Source organism: Gadus morhua, unplaced genomic scaffold, assembly GCF_902167405.1.
Source record: "Gadus morhua unplaced genomic scaffold, gadMor3.0, whole genome shotgun sequence".
Lineage (NCBI taxonomy): Eukaryota > Metazoa > Chordata > Actinopteri > Gadiformes > Gadidae > Gadus > Gadus morhua.
In genome coordinates this window covers 44,804-61,447 of record NW_021963969.1, presented here as the reverse complement: position 1 = coordinate 61,447, position 16,644 = coordinate 44,804, and the positions used below count along the sequence as shown (strand labels likewise).

General features: G+C 45.1%; 3 long non-coding RNA genes across 3 annotated transcripts; all 3 read left to right on the top strand.

The window, feature by feature from the left end:
* The first annotated feature begins 717 nt into the window (after nt 1-717).
* LOC115538408 (uncharacterized) lies at nt 718-4,747 on the top strand. The gene is made up of 3 exons (XR_003975301.1): nt 718-825; nt 3,597-3,736; nt 3,825-4,747. It is a non-coding gene; the product is annotated as an uncharacterized LOC115538408 (long non-coding RNA).
* A 1,261-nt stretch (nt 4,748-6,008) lies between these two features.
* LOC115538409 (uncharacterized) lies at nt 6,009-10,043 on the top strand. Its single transcript, XR_003975302.1, has 3 exons — nt 6,009-6,116; nt 8,893-9,032; nt 9,121-10,043. It is a non-coding gene; the product is annotated as an uncharacterized LOC115538409 (long non-coding RNA).
* A 1,407-nt stretch (nt 10,044-11,450) lies between these two features.
* Nucleotides 11,451-15,396, top strand: LOC115538411 (uncharacterized). The gene is made up of 3 exons (XR_003975304.1): nt 11,451-11,482; nt 14,264-14,403; nt 14,487-15,396. It is a non-coding gene; the product is annotated as an uncharacterized LOC115538411 (long non-coding RNA).
* The last annotated feature ends 1,248 nt before the right edge of the window (nt 15,397-16,644 follow it).

The following is a 16,644-nucleotide window of genomic DNA, read 5'->3' as shown; positions in this document are numbered from 1 at the left end:
TGGAAACGCGCCACATTAACGCGCCACATTATCTCACACACCACGACAATGTTGAAATATAGGGGAGGATATTCTTGACATTGATTAAATGGCAGGACCGTTGCCAATTAATAAATGTCTGGGACCTTTTAAAAGGCTGTACAGTTCATTTCCAGAGTACATGGTCTGAAAATAATAATTTATTATTTTTCAGTGTTTTGTATGATTACATTGCCTGTAGTTAAGCGCCATCTCCTGGTGGGAAACCGAAAGGGACGTGTTAGGTTTAAGAAAAATGAAGAAAAGAATCCCTACATTTCTTTAAATGTCAATATAGTGTCCACATATAGTGTTATACTCTAGTAAGCACGTGATATTATTAATAGTATTATTTATTGTTCATTAACCCAGGCTTGGAGCTCAACATACCTCGCTAACCCTCTAAGCGAGTTGCGTAGGAAATGCTAGTGGAAGGGGAGTGTATTGTGTGTGTGTGTGTGTGTGTGCGTGTGCGTGTGCGTGTGCGTGTGCGTGTGCGTGTGCGTGTGCGTGTGTGTGTGTGACTAATGTAGGAATGCTGCCGGAACGCAAAGAAGGGTTGCTCAAGTTTAAAATGCAGATGTAAGCCCCTCCTCTATTGTCAGGTACAGGATGTGTTTCGTTGTTGTGAGTCTCTGGTTGGAGCATGGACATAATAACATATGCATAATGAAACGTTGGAGGCGTGGTGTGGCCGGCCAGCCCACAATGCAGTAGTATTATATATAGTATATATGATACTACCGTTCAATATTATCCTCACCACCAAACCGTCCTGCCTCTCTCCTTGTGTGCGCTTCTGATCAAGTGAGTACCCTTCTTTTATTAAACAACAATGCTTACATTACTATTACACTAATAGTATGTGCAGGGTATGTACACAGGTAGAGGAATATATAATGATGGATGCAGTATGAAATCACACAACAAAAGAAAAATCCAACCTTGCATATAACCTAGATATCCGTATCTGTTGTTTTTTATACAAATCTGACACTTATTTTTCTGTGTTTTTCTGACTTTTTAAATGCCCCGAAGATCAACGGAGCTTCGGGGCAATTGAAAAAAATAAATAAGAATAGTCGGATTATGAAGATGTCATTCATTTTACAAACAGAAACATTAATCCATGGATGTTGATCCATGGATCTCGGTCATCTTTAAATAAATATAATCTTCTCTCGCCGATTGGCTGACTGAAGATCATTAAAGGGACTCTCACCTTTGATGCATTTGAGAATTACAGCACATTCAAATCATCCCGCCTTCCTCCAAAGTACAAAACTAAGCGTTATTTTTTAGAGTACTGTAACGACCTCGCCGGTGACATAATGATGTCGAGTCATACCCCCAACACGGTCGCACTCGTGTGCAGTCCCCCAGCCTCCTGTTCTTCCAAGGCCCTCCCCCAGCTGACCTAATGATTCGCCCCCACGCTGATTGACAAGAAGAACATTACAATACATGAAGAACATTACAATACATGAAGAACATTACAATACAAACAGACCTGTCTGTTTGCTGCATGGATATACAAGGTTTTCCGTCTGCTTCTTGTGGCGCATTCGGGCCCGCGTCATCAAGGCGCGTCCTCAACTAGAGGGTTTGTTTTGATTCCACGGCAGACGGTAGCGAGTAGCGACCGTAGCGACTGACGATGGCAGACCAAAGTGGTCCACGGCGTACTGAAACTGCACCTTTCAGTCCGATTAGGGGACTCATCTCGGACTCAGACTCACAGAGTTACCCTCCTCTGGAGCCTCAGGAAGACCTCCAGACTGTTGGCCACCAACTGCACCATTCAGTCCGACAAGGGGACCCGATTCGGCCTCAGAAGCCAAGTGGTCCCGCTCCCCTGGAGCTACAGGAAGACCTCCAGACCGTTGGCAACCAACCGCACCACTTAGTCCGATTAGGGGACCCGTTTCGTACTCAGACGCGAAGTTGTCCCGCAACTCTGGAGCTCCGGGAAGACCTCCAGACCGTTGGCACCCAACCGCACCACTCAGTCCGATTACGGGACCCATTTCGGACTCAGACGCGACGTTGTCCCGCTACTCTGGAGCTACAGGAAGACCTCCAGACCGTTGGCACCCAACCGCACCACTCAGCCCGATTACGGGACCCATTTCGGACTCAGACGCGACGTTGTCCCGCTACTCTGGAGCTACAGGAAGACCTCCAGACCGTTGGCACCCAACCGCACCACTCAGTCCGATTACGGGACCCATTTCGGACTCAGACGCGACGTTGTCCCGCTACTCTGGAGCTACAGGAAGACCTCCAGACCGTTGGCACCCAACCGCACCATTCAGTCCGATTAGGGGACCCATTTCGGCCTCAGACGCTACGTTGTCCCGCTACTCTGTTTGTAATGCTCATACACCTTTCTTATACTCAGTGGGACCACTGTCCTGCAACATGGGGCCTCAAAACGGTATCACACGAAGCCCATAAAATTACAGTGAGCCACCTGCTAAATTTCTTGTTTACTAGACCCCTGGTAGATATTATGACCCCTGGGAGTCTAAACATAACCGATGGGAGTCTAAACATAACCCAAGGGAGTCTAGAACTTTGGTACTGTAGCGACCCTGGGACAGTTAAATAGTTTGTGTGTTATGTGTTACATTATATTTCGTTGTCCGCTATGCCAGTTGTTCTATGTGCATGTATTGTAATGTTCTTCTTGTCAATCAGCGTGGGGGCGAATCATTAGGTCAGGAAGAACAGGAGGGTGGGGGCCTGCACGCGAGTGAGACCGTGTTGGGGGTAACCGGGGTTTGTTTTGTGTCGGTTTTCTGCCGTTGGTTACAATGTTACGGGTTTCAGTGACCTGGTTTTGGTTCATTAAAACTACCTTCAACTACTAATGACTCGACATCATTATGTCACCGGCGAGGTCGTTACAGTACTCTAAAAAATAACGCTTAGTTTTGTACTCTAAGCGTTAAAAATAACGCTTAGGGGGTGGGGCATTGGAGGAAGGCGGGATGATTTGAATGTGCTGTAATTCTCAAATGCAACAAAGGTGAGAGTCCCTTTAAGGAATGGTTTACCTCCATATCTTTGGGTTCCTTTTTGGTTATCTGTGTTTTTCTGCACTTTAACTAATCAGAGTCAAAGTTTAGACTAGTCATATACAAAAATATAAAAACACTTTACACTTTACATTGAATGAAAAAACAAATGTAATACAATGTATTAAAGTGCATGAAATGTGATTGTGATAAGAGAGGCGCAGCAGCGCCCTCCGCAGGAATGCTGAGGTACTGAGGTACGAGGAGAGGTTGGAAGTGAGCAGCAGGCTTGAGAGGCACACCTAAGAAAGTTTTTTGCAGACAGGCTAGTAAAGGTGCAGTAAAACAGACGCAACCAAAAGGACCCCCAGAGATATGGAAGACAAACAATTCCCAAATTAGCATGTAAAATCACACAATGAACGTGAGATAATTTAATTTCTTTAAAAGTTTGTCTACATTTGTGTCTGAAAAAGAGTGATAATCAGGTATCAGCGGTCTGTTTCCGACCGATCCACCTGTTGCGCAGCGCTCGCTCTAACGAAAGGTTTCCCTCAGCGGCTGAATGGCTCTCCTCTCCCGCCACGAGACCAGAGGTTCTGAGTCCACCGTCCCGGAGCGACCGGACCCGGAGGAGGACCTGCTGGCCGCTAGACCGCGCCGACGACGACGGTTAAGCATGAACCATCCGCCTTCATGTACGAATCTGCATCTCCTCAATGAATAAGGATTCAAATCTTTCTGACAAACGTGACAAAGTCACTAATTCCAGTCTTCCCTCCACAGTTGAAGCGGATTCCACCGGAGCGGATCCACGCGTGGATGTTTGCGTGCCGTGCACACACACACTTACCCGGTGGCTTCGACAGAAAAGCAAACGCGTTCTTGTGTAATCTCACCTCCATGAAATGATGAACAAAGACGATGACAATAAAAGCCATATATCCTCTTGCGATATAACCGAGGTCCCCGCACACAAACGCCCCATGCTTAATAATCATATTTCCAATCGATTAATCAGTGGGAGTGAAATTAGAAATTGCGCCAGCGTTACATTGTGTTTATAGGTTAAAAATTGACATTGTTAAGAATCTCGAAGTCCGTTCTTGTGTAAACTCACTTCTGTAACGTTGAACACTGACAAAAGTAGACCCGTTTCTGATTTACGTTTTGCGTCGCCTAAAGGTCAGGACCTCGCTGACCTCAGGGCCGGCTCCGTGAAGTAACATCAAACGACAGCCACGTGGTTTCATCTGGAGTTTTATTTATTATCAATCTCCACACAAAATATATCGGGTTTTATTCAGGGAACGGCATATGTAAAGGATATCACTGTATTCATGTTATGTGTTTGGTCTAGAGAGGTCAGTTGAAGACACGGGTCACATGATGACAAGAATTATGGACATTGTACATGGTGGAACAACTACATGTATAGATATATCAGATATATCAGATAGATATAACCAGATGTTTCCTTTGGATCAATACATTTAACAGATAGTGATAATTATAGATCTATGATGGTAGTTTATGGATGATCAATAACTCTATAACAGATATATGATAATTATAGGTCTATGATGGTATAACTCCCAATATAAACTGTTTGTTTACCTGTGTTCGAGAGATGCTTCATGGACCACCTCCAGAACTCAAGCTGGTTTACCTTGTGTCTCTGTTAGAATAAACCATGTGTTGAACATTTACCACTCTCCGAGTCATACCTATATCCCGACACGACCAACATGCCCCAAAGGATAAAATCACACACACACACGCACGCACGAGCGCGCGAGCACACACACACACACACACACACACACACACACACACACACACACACACACACACACACACACACACACACACACACACACTTGACTACGGTATGAGGTATAAGTTTGACTAAATCAATACCAGCGAAATTATTTAGGCTAAAAGCCCACTGCAAACACAGTAAACAACACATATAGGCCCACACACAGCTACAAAAACATGTAACTACTTTTTACGTGAGAAGCAGATAGCATGAATTCTATGTCTGGCTGGTGAGATTAATCCGACTTTCCGAGTTGGAGATCCAACTTCACGGGGGGTTCTGATTAAAATTCTGACTTGGAGCACGGAAATTCTGACATTCGTGCACAACTGGAACGCACCATTAGTCGTAGCACACAAACGCGGAGTGGGGCACTAATAACCACCGGGAGAATCATCCCCGGTAGGGGGTGCGTTTCCACTGCACCCTGCAGTGGAAACGCGCCACATTAACGCGCCACATTATCTCACACACCACGACAATGTTGAAATATAGGGGAGGATATTCTTGACATTGATTAAATGGCAGGACCGTTGCCAATTAATAAATGTCTGGGACCTTTTAAAAGGCTGTACAGTTCATTTCCAGAGTACATGGTCTGAAAATAATAATTTATTATTTTTCAGTGTTTTGTATGATTACATTGCCTGTAGTTAAGCGCCATCTCCTGGTGGGAAACCGAAAGGGACGTGTTAGGTTTAAGAAAAATGAAGAAAAGAATCCCTACATTTCTTTAAATGTCAATATAGTGTCCACATATAGTGTTATACTCTAGTAAGCACGTGATATTATTAATAGTATTATTTATTGTTCATTAACCCAGGCTTGGAGCTCAACATACCTCGCTAACCCTCTAAGCGAGTTGCGTAGGAAATGCTAGTGGAAGGGGAGTGTATTGTGTGTGTGTGTGTGCGTGTGCGTGTGCGTGTGCGTGTGCGTGTGCGTGTGCGTGTGCGTGTGCGTGTGTGTGTGACTAATGTAGGAATGCTGCCGGAACGCAAAGAAGGGTTGCTCAAGTTTAAAATGCAGATGTAAGCCCCTCCTCTATTGTCAGGTACAGGATGTGTTTCGTTGTTGTGAGTCTCTGGTTGGAGCATGGACATAATAACATATGCATAATGAAACGTTGGAGGCGTGGTGTGGCCGGCCAGCCCACAATGCAGTAGTATTATATATAGTATATATGATACTACCGTTCAATATTATCCTCACCACCAAACCGTCCTGCCTCTCTCCTTGTGTGCGCTTCTGATCAAGTGAGTAGGCTACCCTTCTTTTATTAAACAACAATGCTTACATTACTATTACACTAATAGTATGTGCAGGGTATGTACACAGGTAGAGGAATATATAATGATGGATGCAGTATGAAATCACACAACAAAAGAAAAATCCAACCTTGCATATAACCTAGATATCCGTATCTGTTGTTTTTTATACAAATCTGACACTTATTTTTCTGTGTTTTTCTGACTTTTTAAATGCCCCGAAGATCAACGGAGCTTCGGGGCAATTGAAAAAAATAAATAAGAATAGTCGGATTATGAAGATGTCATTCATTTTACAAACAGAAACATTAATCCATGGATGTTGATCCATGGATCTCGGTCATCTTTAAATAAATATAATCTTCTCTCGCCGATTGGCTGACTGAAGATCATTAAAGGGACTCTCACCTTTGATGCATTTGAGAATTACAGCACATTCAAATCATCCCGCCTTCCTCCAAAGTACAAAACTAAGCGTTATTTTTTAGAGTACTGTAACGACCTCGCCGGTGACATAATGATGTCGAGTCATACCCCCAACACGGTCGCACTCGTGTGCAGTCCCCCAGCCTCCTGTTCTTCCAAGGCCCTCCCCCAGCTGACCTAATGATTCGCCCCCACGCTGATTGACAAGAAGAACATTACAATACATGAAGAACATTACAATACATGAAGAACATTACAATACAAACAGACCTGTCTGTTTGCTGCATGGATATACAAGGTTTTCCGTCTGCTTCTTGTGGCGCATTCGGGCCCGCGTCATCAAGGCGCGTCCTCAACTAGAGGGTTTGTTTTGATTCCACGGCAGACGGTAGCGAGTAGCGACCGTAGCGACTGACGATGGCAGACCAAAGTGGTCCACGGCGTACTGAAACTGCACCTTTCAGTCCGATTAGGGGACTCATCTCGGACTCAGACTCACAGAGTTACCCTCCTCTGGAGCCTCAGGAAGACCTCCAGACTGTTGGCCACCAACTGCACCATTCAGTCCGACAAGGGGACCCGATTCGGCCTCAGAAGCCAAGTGGTCCCGCTCCCCTGGAGCTACAGGAAGACCTCCAGACCGTTGGCAACCAACCGCACCACTTAGTCCGATTAGGGGACCCGTTTCGTACTCAGACGCGAAGTTGTCCCGCTACTCTGGAGCTCCGGGAAGACCTCCAGACCGTTGGCACCCAACCGCACCACTCAGTCCGATTACGGGACCCATTTCGGACTCAGACGCGACGTTGTCCCGCTACTCTGGAGCTACAGGAAGACCTCCAGACCGTTGGCACCCAACCGCACCACTCAGCCCGATTACGGGACCCATTTCGGACTCAGACGCGACGTTGTCCCGCTACTCTGGAGCTACAGGAAGACCTCCAGACCGTTGGCACCCAACCGCACCACTCAGTCCGATTACGGGACCCATTTCGGACTCAGACGCGACGTTGTCCCGCTACTCTGGAGCTACAGGAAGACCTCCAGACCGTTGGCACCCAACCGCACCATTCAGTCCGATTAGGGGACCCATTTCGGCCTCAGACGCTACGTTGTCCCGCTACTCTGTTTGTAATGCTCATACACCTTTCTTATACTCAGTGGGACCACTGTCCTGCAACATGGGGCCTCAAAACGGTATCACACGAAGCCCATAAAATTACAGTGAGCCACCTGCTAAATTTCTTGTTTACTAGACCCCTGGTAGATATTATGACCCCTGGGAGTCTAAACATAACCGATGGGAGTCTAAACATAACCCAAGGGAGTCTAGAACTTTGGTACTGTAGCGACCCTGGGACAGTTAAATAGTTTGTGTGTTATGTGTTACATTATATTTCGTTGTCCGCTATGCCAGTTGTTCTATGTGCATGTATTGTAATGTTCTTCTTGTCAATCAGCGTGGGGGCGAATCATTAGGTCAGGAAGAACAGGAGGGTGGGGGCCTGCACGCGAGTGAGACCGTGTTGGGGGTAACCGGGGTTTGTTTTGTGTCGGTTTTCTGCCGTTGGTTACAATGTTACGGGTTTCAGTGACCTGGTTTTGGTTCATTAAAACTACCTTCAACTACTAATGACTCGACATCATTATGTCACCGGCGAGGTCGTTACAGTACTCTAAAAAATAACGCTTAGTTTTGTACTCTAAGCGTTAAAAATAACGCTTAGGGGGTGGGGCATTGGAGGAAGGCGGGATGATTTGAATGTGCTGTAATTCTCAAATGCAACAAAGGTGAGAGTCCCTTTAAGGAATGGTTTACCTCCATATCTTTGGGTTCCTTTTTGGTTATCTGTGTTTTTCTGCACTTTAACTAATCAGAGTCAAAGTTTAGACTAGTCATATACAAAAATATAAAAACACTTTACACTTTACATTGAATGAAAAAACAAATGTAATACAATGTATTAAAGTGCATGAAATGTGATTGTGATAAGAGAGGCGCAGCAGCGCCCTCCGCAGGAATGCTGAGGTACTGAGGTACGAGGAGAGGTTGGAAGTGAGCAGCAGGCTTGAGAGGCACACCTAAGAAAGTTTTTTGCAGACAGGCTAGTAAAGGTGCAGTAAAACAGACGCAACCAAAAGGACCCCCAGAGATATGGAAGACAAACAATTCCCAAATTAGCATGTAAAATCACACAATGAACGTGAGATAATTTAATTTCTTTAAAAGTTTGTCTACATTTGTGTCTGAAAAAGAGTGATAATCAGGTATCAGCGGTCTGTTTCCGACCGATCCACCTGTTGCGCAGCGCTCGCTCTAACGAAAGGTTTCCCTCAGCGGCTGAATGGCTCTCCTCTCCCGCCACGAGACCAGAGGTTCTGAGTCCACCGTCCCGGAGCGACCGGACCCGGAGGAGGACCTGCTGGCCGCTAGACCGCGCCGACGACGACGGTTAAGCATGAACCATCCGCCTTCATGTACGAATCTGCATCTCCTCAATGAATAAGGATTCAAATCTTTCTGACAAACGTGACAAAGTCACTAATTCCAGTCTTCCCTCCACAGTTGAAGCGGATTCCACCGGAGCGGATCCACGCGTGGATGTTTGCGTGCCGTGCACACACACACTTACCCGGTGGCTTCGACAGAAAAGCAAACGCGTTCTTGTGTAATCTCACCTCCATGAAATGATGAACAAAGACGATGACAATAAAAGCCATATATCCTCTTGCGATATAACCGAGGTCCCCGCACACAAACGCCCCATGCTTAATAATCATATTTCCAATCGATTAATCAGTGGGAGTGAAATTAGAAATTGCGCCAGCGTTACATTGTGTTTATAGGTTAAAAATTGACATTGTTAAGAATCTCGAAGTCCGTTCTTGTGTAAACTCACTTCTGTAACGTTGAACACTGACAAAAGTAGACCCGTTTCTGATTTACGTTTTGCGTCGCCTAAAGGTCAGGACCTCGCTGACCTCAGGGCCGGCTCCGTGAAGTAACATCAAACGACAGCCACGTGGTTTCATCTGGAGTTTTATTTATTATCAATCTCCACACAAAATATATCGGGTTTTATTCAGGGAACGGCATATGTAAAGGATATCACTGTATTCATGTTATGTGTTTGGTCTAGAGAGGTCAGTTGAAGACACGGGTCACATGATGACAAGAATTATGGACATTGTACATGGTGGAACAACTACATGTATAGATATATCAGATATATCAGATAGATATAACCAGATGTTTCCTTTGGATCAATACATTTAACAGATAGTGATAATTATAGATCTATGATGGTAGTTTATGGATGATCAATAACTCTATAACAGATATATGATAATTATAGGTCTATGATGGTATAACTCCCAATATAAACTGTTTGTTTACCTGTGTTCGAGAGATGCTTCATGGACCACCTCCAGAACTCAAGCTGGTTTACCTTGTGTCTCTGTTAGAATAAACCATGTGTTGAACATTTACCACTCTCCGAGTCATACCTATATCCCGACACGACCAACATGCCCCAAAGGATAAAATCACACACACACACGCACGCACGAGCGCGCGAGCACACACACACACACACACACACACACACACACACACACACACACACACACACACACACACACACACACACACACACACACACACACACACACACTTGACTACGGTATGAGGTATAAGTTTGACTAAATCAATACCAGCGAAATTATTTAGGCTAAAAGCCCACTGCAAACACAGTAAACAACACATATAGGCCCACACACAGCTACAAAAACATGTAACTACTTTTTACGTGAGAAGCAGATAGCATGAATTCTATGTCTGGCTGGTGAGATTAATCCGACTTTCCGAGTTGGAGATCCAACTTCACGGGGGGTTCTGATTAAAATTCTGACTTGGAGCACGGAAATTCTGACATTCGTGCACAACTGGAACGCACCATTAGTCGTAGCACACAAACGCGGAGTGGGGCACTAATAACCACCGGGAGAATCATCCCCGGTAGGGGGTGCGTTTCCACTGCACCCTGCAGTGGAAACGCGCCACATTAACGCGCCACATTATCTCACACACCACGACAATGTTGAAATATAGGGGAGGATATTCTTGACATTGATTAAATGGCAGGACCGTTGCCAATTAATAAATGTCTGGGACCTTTTAAAAGGCTGTACAGTTCATTTCCAGAGTACATGGTCTGAAAATAATAATTTATTATTTTTCAGTGTTTTGTATGATTACATTGCCTGTAGTTAAGCGCCATCTCCTGGTGGGAAACCGAAAGGGACGTGTTAGGTTTAAGAAAAATGAAGAAAAGAATCCCTACATTTCTTTAAATGTCAATATAGTGTCCACATATAGTGTTATACTCTAGTAAGCACGTGATATTATTAATAGTATTATTTATTGTTCATTAACCCAGGCTTGGAGCTCAACATACCTCGCTAACCCTCTAAGCGAGTTGCGTAGGAAATGCTAGTGGAAGGGGAGTGTATTGTGTGTGTGTGTGTGTGTGTGTGTGTGTGTGTGTGTGTGTGTGTGTGTGTGTGTGTGTGTGTGTGTGTGTGTGTGTGTGTGTGTGTGTGTGTGTGTGTGTGTGTGTGTGTGTGTGTGTGTGTGTGTGTGTGACTAATGTAGGAATGCTGCCGGAACGCAAAGAAGGGTTGCTCAAGTTTAAAATGCAGATGTAAGCCCCTCCTCTATTGTCAGGTACAGGATGTGTTTCGTTGTTGTGAGTCTCTGGTTGGAGCATGGACATAATAACATATGCATAATGAAACGTTGGAGGCGTGGTGTGGCCGGCCAGCCCACAATGCAGTAGTATTATATATAGTATATATAATACTACCGTTCAATATTATCCTCACCACCAAACCGTCCTGCCTCTCTCCTTGTGTGCGCTTCTGATCAAGTGAGTACCCTTCTTTTATTAAACAACAATGCTTACATTACTATTACACTAATAGTATGTGCAGGGTATGTACACAGGTAGAGGAATATATAATGATGGATGCAGTATGAAATCACACAACAAAAGAAAAATCCAACCTTGCATATAACCTAGATATCCGTATCTGTTGTTTTTTATACAAATCTGACACTTATTTTTCTGTGTTTTTCTGACTTTTTAAATGCCCCGAAGATCAACGGAGCTTCGGGGCAATTGAAAAAAATAAATAAGAATAGTCGGATTATGAAGATGTCATTCATTTTACAAACAGAAACATTAATCCATGGATGTTGATCCATGGATCTCGGTCATCTTTAAATAAATATAATCTTCTCTCGCCGATTGGCTGACTGAAGATCATTAAAGGGACTCTCACCTTTGATGCATTTGAGAATTACAGCACATTCAAATCATCCCGCCTTCCTCCAAAGTACAAAACTAAGCGTTATTTTTTAGGTTTTTTAGGAGTACTGTAACGACCTCGCCGGTGACATAATGATGTCGAGTCATACCCCCAACACGGTCGCACTCGTGTGCAGTCCCCCAGCCTCCTGTTCTTCCAAGGCCCTCCCCCAGCTGACCTAATGATTCGCCCCCACGCTGATTGACAAGAAGAACATTACAATACATGAAGAACATTACAATACATGAAGAACATTACAATACAAACAGACCTGTCTGTTTGCTGCATGGATATATAAGGTTTTCCGTCTGCTTCTTGTGGCGCATTCGGGCCCGCGTCATCAAGGCGCGTCCTCAACTAGAGGGTTTGTTTTGATTCCACGGCAGACGGTAGCGAGTAGCGACCGTAGCGACTGACGATGGCAGACCAAAGTGGTCCACGGCGTACTGAAACTGCACCTTTCAGTCCGATTAGGGGACTCATCTCGGACTCAGACTCACAGAGTTACCCTCCTCTGGAGCCTCAGGAAGACCTCCAGACTGTTGGCCACCAACTGCACCATTCAGTCCGACAAGGGGACCCGATTCGGCCTCAGAAGCCAAGTGGTCCCGCTCCCCTGGATGATTCTCAGGACCTCCAGACCGTTGGCAACCAACCGCACCACTTAGTCCGATTAGGGGACCCGTTTCGTACTCAGACGCGAAGTTGTCCCGCTACTCTGGAGCTCCGGGAAGACCTCCAGACCGTTGGCACCCAACCGCACCACTCAGTCCGATTACGGGACCCATTTCGGACTCAGACGCGACGTTGTCCCGCTACTCTGGAGCTACAGGAAGACCTCCAGACCGTTGGCACCCAACCGCACCACTCAGCCCGATTACGGGACCCATTTCGGACTCAGACGCGACGTTGTCCCGCTACTCTGGAGCTACAGGAAGACCTCCAGACCGTTGGCACCCAACCGCACCACTCAGTCCGATTACGGGACCCATTTCGGACTCAGACGCGACGTTGTCCCGCTACTCTGGAGCTACAGGAAGACCTCCAGACCGTTGGCACCCAACCGCACCACTCAGTCCGATTAGGGGACCCATTTCGGCCTCAGACGCTACGTTGTCCCGCTACTCTGTTTGTAATGCTCATACACCTTTCTTATACTCAGTGGGACCACTGTCCTGCAACATGGGGCCTCAAAACGGTATCACACGAAGCCCATAAAATTACAGTGAGCCACCTGCTAAATTTCTTGTTTACTAGACCCCTGGTAGATATTATGACCCCTGGGAGTCTAAACATAACCGATGGGAGTCTAAACATAACCCAAGGGAGTCTAGAACTTTGGTACTGTAGCGACCCTGGGACAGTTAAATAGTTTGTGTGTTATGTGTTACATTATATTTCGTTGTCCGCTATGCCAGTTGTTCTATGTGCATGTATTGTAATGTTCTTCTTGTCAATCAGCGTGGGGGCGAATCATTAGGTCAGGAAGAACAGGAGGGTGGGGGCCTGCACGCGAGTGAGACCGTGTTGGGGGTAACCGGGGTTTGTTTTGTGTCGGTTTTCTGCCGTTGGTTACAATGTTACGGGTTTCAGTGACCTGGTTTTGGTTCATTAAAACTACCTTCAACTACTAATGACTCGACATCATTATGTCACCGGCGAGGTCGTTACAGTACTCTCAAAAATAACGCTTAGTTTTGTACTCTAAGCGTTAAAAATAACGCTTAGGGGGTGGGGCATTGGAGGAAGGCGGGATGATTTGAATGTGCTGTAATTCTCAAATGCAACAAAGGTGAGAGTCCCTTTAAGGAATGGTTTACCTCCATATCTTTGGGTTCCTTTTTGGTTATCTGTGTTTTTCTGCACTTTAACTAATCAGAGTCAAAGTTTAGACTAGTCATATACAAAAATATAAAAACACTTTACACTTTACATTGAATGAAAAAACAAATGTAATACAATGTATTAAAGTGCATGAAATGTGATTGTGATAAGAGAGGCGCAGCAGCGCCCTCCGCAGGAATGCTGAGGTACTGAGGTACGAGGAGAGGTTGGAAGTGAGCAGCAGGCTTGAGAGGCACACCTAAGAAAGTTTTTTGCAGACAGGCTAGTAAAGGTGCAGTAAAACAGACGCAACCAAAAGGACCCCCAGAGATATGGAAGACAAACAATTCCCAAATTAGCATGTAAAATCACACAATGAACGTGAGATAATTTAATTTCTTTAAAAGTTTGTCTACATTTGTGTCTGAAAAAGAGTGATAATCAGGTATCAGCGGTCTGTTTCCGACCGATCCACCTGTTGCGCAGCGCTCGCTCTAACGAAAGGTTTCCCTCAGCGGCTGAATGGCTCCCCTCTCCCGCCACGAGACCAGAGGTTCTGAGTCCACCGTCCCGGAGCGACCGGACCCGGAGGAGGACCTGCTGGCCGCTAGACCGCGCCGACGACGACGGTTAAGCATGGACCAGCCGCCTTCATGTACGAATCTGCATCTCCTCAATGAATAAGGATTCAACCATTTCTGACAAACGTGACAACTAATTCCAGTCTTCTCTCCACAGTTGAAGCGGATTCGACCGGAGCGGATCCAAGCATGTTTGAGTGCCGTGCACACACACTTACCCGGTGGCCTCGACAGAAAAACAAATGCGTTCTTGTGTAATCTCACCTCCATGAAATGATGAACACAGAACAATGACAAAAACAGCCATATATCCTCTTGCGATATAACCGGGGTCCCCGCACACAAACGCCCCATGCTTAATAATCTCTTCCAATCGATTAATCATTTAGTGGGAGTGAAATTAGAAATTGCGCCAGCGTTACATTGTGTTTATAGGTTAAAAATTGACATTGTTAAGAACCTCGAAGTCCGTTCTTGTGTAAACTCACCTCTGTAACGTTGAACACTGACCCGTTTCTGATTTGCGTTTTGCGTCGTCTAAAGGTCAGGACCTCGCTTACCTCAGGGCCGGCTCCGTGAAGTAACACGTTCAAACGACAGCAACGTGGTTTCATCTGGAGTTTTATTTATTAGGCTATCAATCTCCACATAAAATATATCGGGTTTTATTCAGGGAACGGCATATGTAAAGGATATCACTGTATTCATGTTATGTGTTTGGTCTAGAGAGGTCAGTTGAAGACACGGGTCACATGATGACAAGAATTATGGATATTGTACATGGTGGAACAACTATGCATAGATATATCAGATAGATATAACCAGATGTTTCCTTTGGATCAATACATTTAACAGATAGTGATAATTATAGATCTATGATGGTTTACCGCTATGGATGATCAATAACTCTATAACAGATATATGATAATTATAGGTCTATGATGGTATAACTCCCAATATAAACTGTTTGTTTACCTGTGTTCGAGAGATGCTTCATGGACCACCTCCAGAACTCAAGCTGGTTTACCTTGTGTCTCTGTTAGAATAAACCATGTGTTGAACATTTACCACTCTCCGAGTCATACCTATATCCCGACACGACCACCATGCCACAAAGGATAAAATCACACACACACACACACACACACACACGCACGCACGCGCGAGCACACACACACACACACACACACACACACACACACACACACACACACACACACACACACACACACACACACACACACACACACACACACACTTGACTAAGTACACGGTATGAGGTATAAGTTTGACTAAATCAATACCAGCGAAATTATTTAGGCTAAAAGCCCACTGTAAACACAGTAAACAACAACACATATAGGCCCACACACAGCTACTAAAGATAAAAAAAATATTTGTTTTTCACTCACCGTTTGACTTCTTTACGGGAAAAGTAGTCCTTGTATAACGTGCGCTTCATAAATTCACCTCTTGTGACCGTTCAAGCCCACAGCAACAGTCTGCCTTGGTGAAGTGCACTGCTGGAACTTAGCATACATCGTCTTTTATCTTTGGTTTCATAATCACACATGTGGAATTGAGCCTCGGACTACTCGGCATATGTGTCCCAATTCAGGGGACGCATCCTTCGAAGGCTGCATTCGAAGGATGCGTCGACGCCGATTGCGTCACAGCGTCGCGCCAAGTGCTGTCCCAATTCCAAGGGTCCTTCATATGCGGCCTACGAATGCAGCCTTCTTTTCCCGGATTTGAAGGATGCATCGGCTGTATCCTTCGCGGCCCAACGTATCCCAAGATCCTTCACGGCCCAACGTATCCCTCCCAAGATTCATTGCGCATTCAATCCAAAAAATAAAACAACAATGGCGGAGAATGTGGATTTGAGTTTTTCATTTAAATGTAAGTATTTGGTTTCCAGTCACTCGAGTATTTAACGACACAAATGTTAAAATAGTAATTTGTATCGTAAAAAACACAAATAAGTTATCCTTAAAACTTAAAACTAAGTAATAGGCAATATAAGTAAGGTAACGTTACAGTTATTTACGTCAGTTATTTACGGTCTGAACTGGGCTTAAAGCCCAGTTCAGACCAAAGATTCACCTTGCAACGCCTTGCAACTCGCAACTCCTTGCAACGCCTTGCAACGAGACGGGCTGCGACGTTCTAAAACTGGGCAGTTCACACTGGCTGCAACGCGCTGCAATGGGCTGCGACGCTAGGTGGTTTCCATAGCAACTGTGAACGCTCTGGCACATGCTGAGAGCCGCAACAGCATTATTTGCGTAGGTTAGGTTAGATTAGTTAGGTTT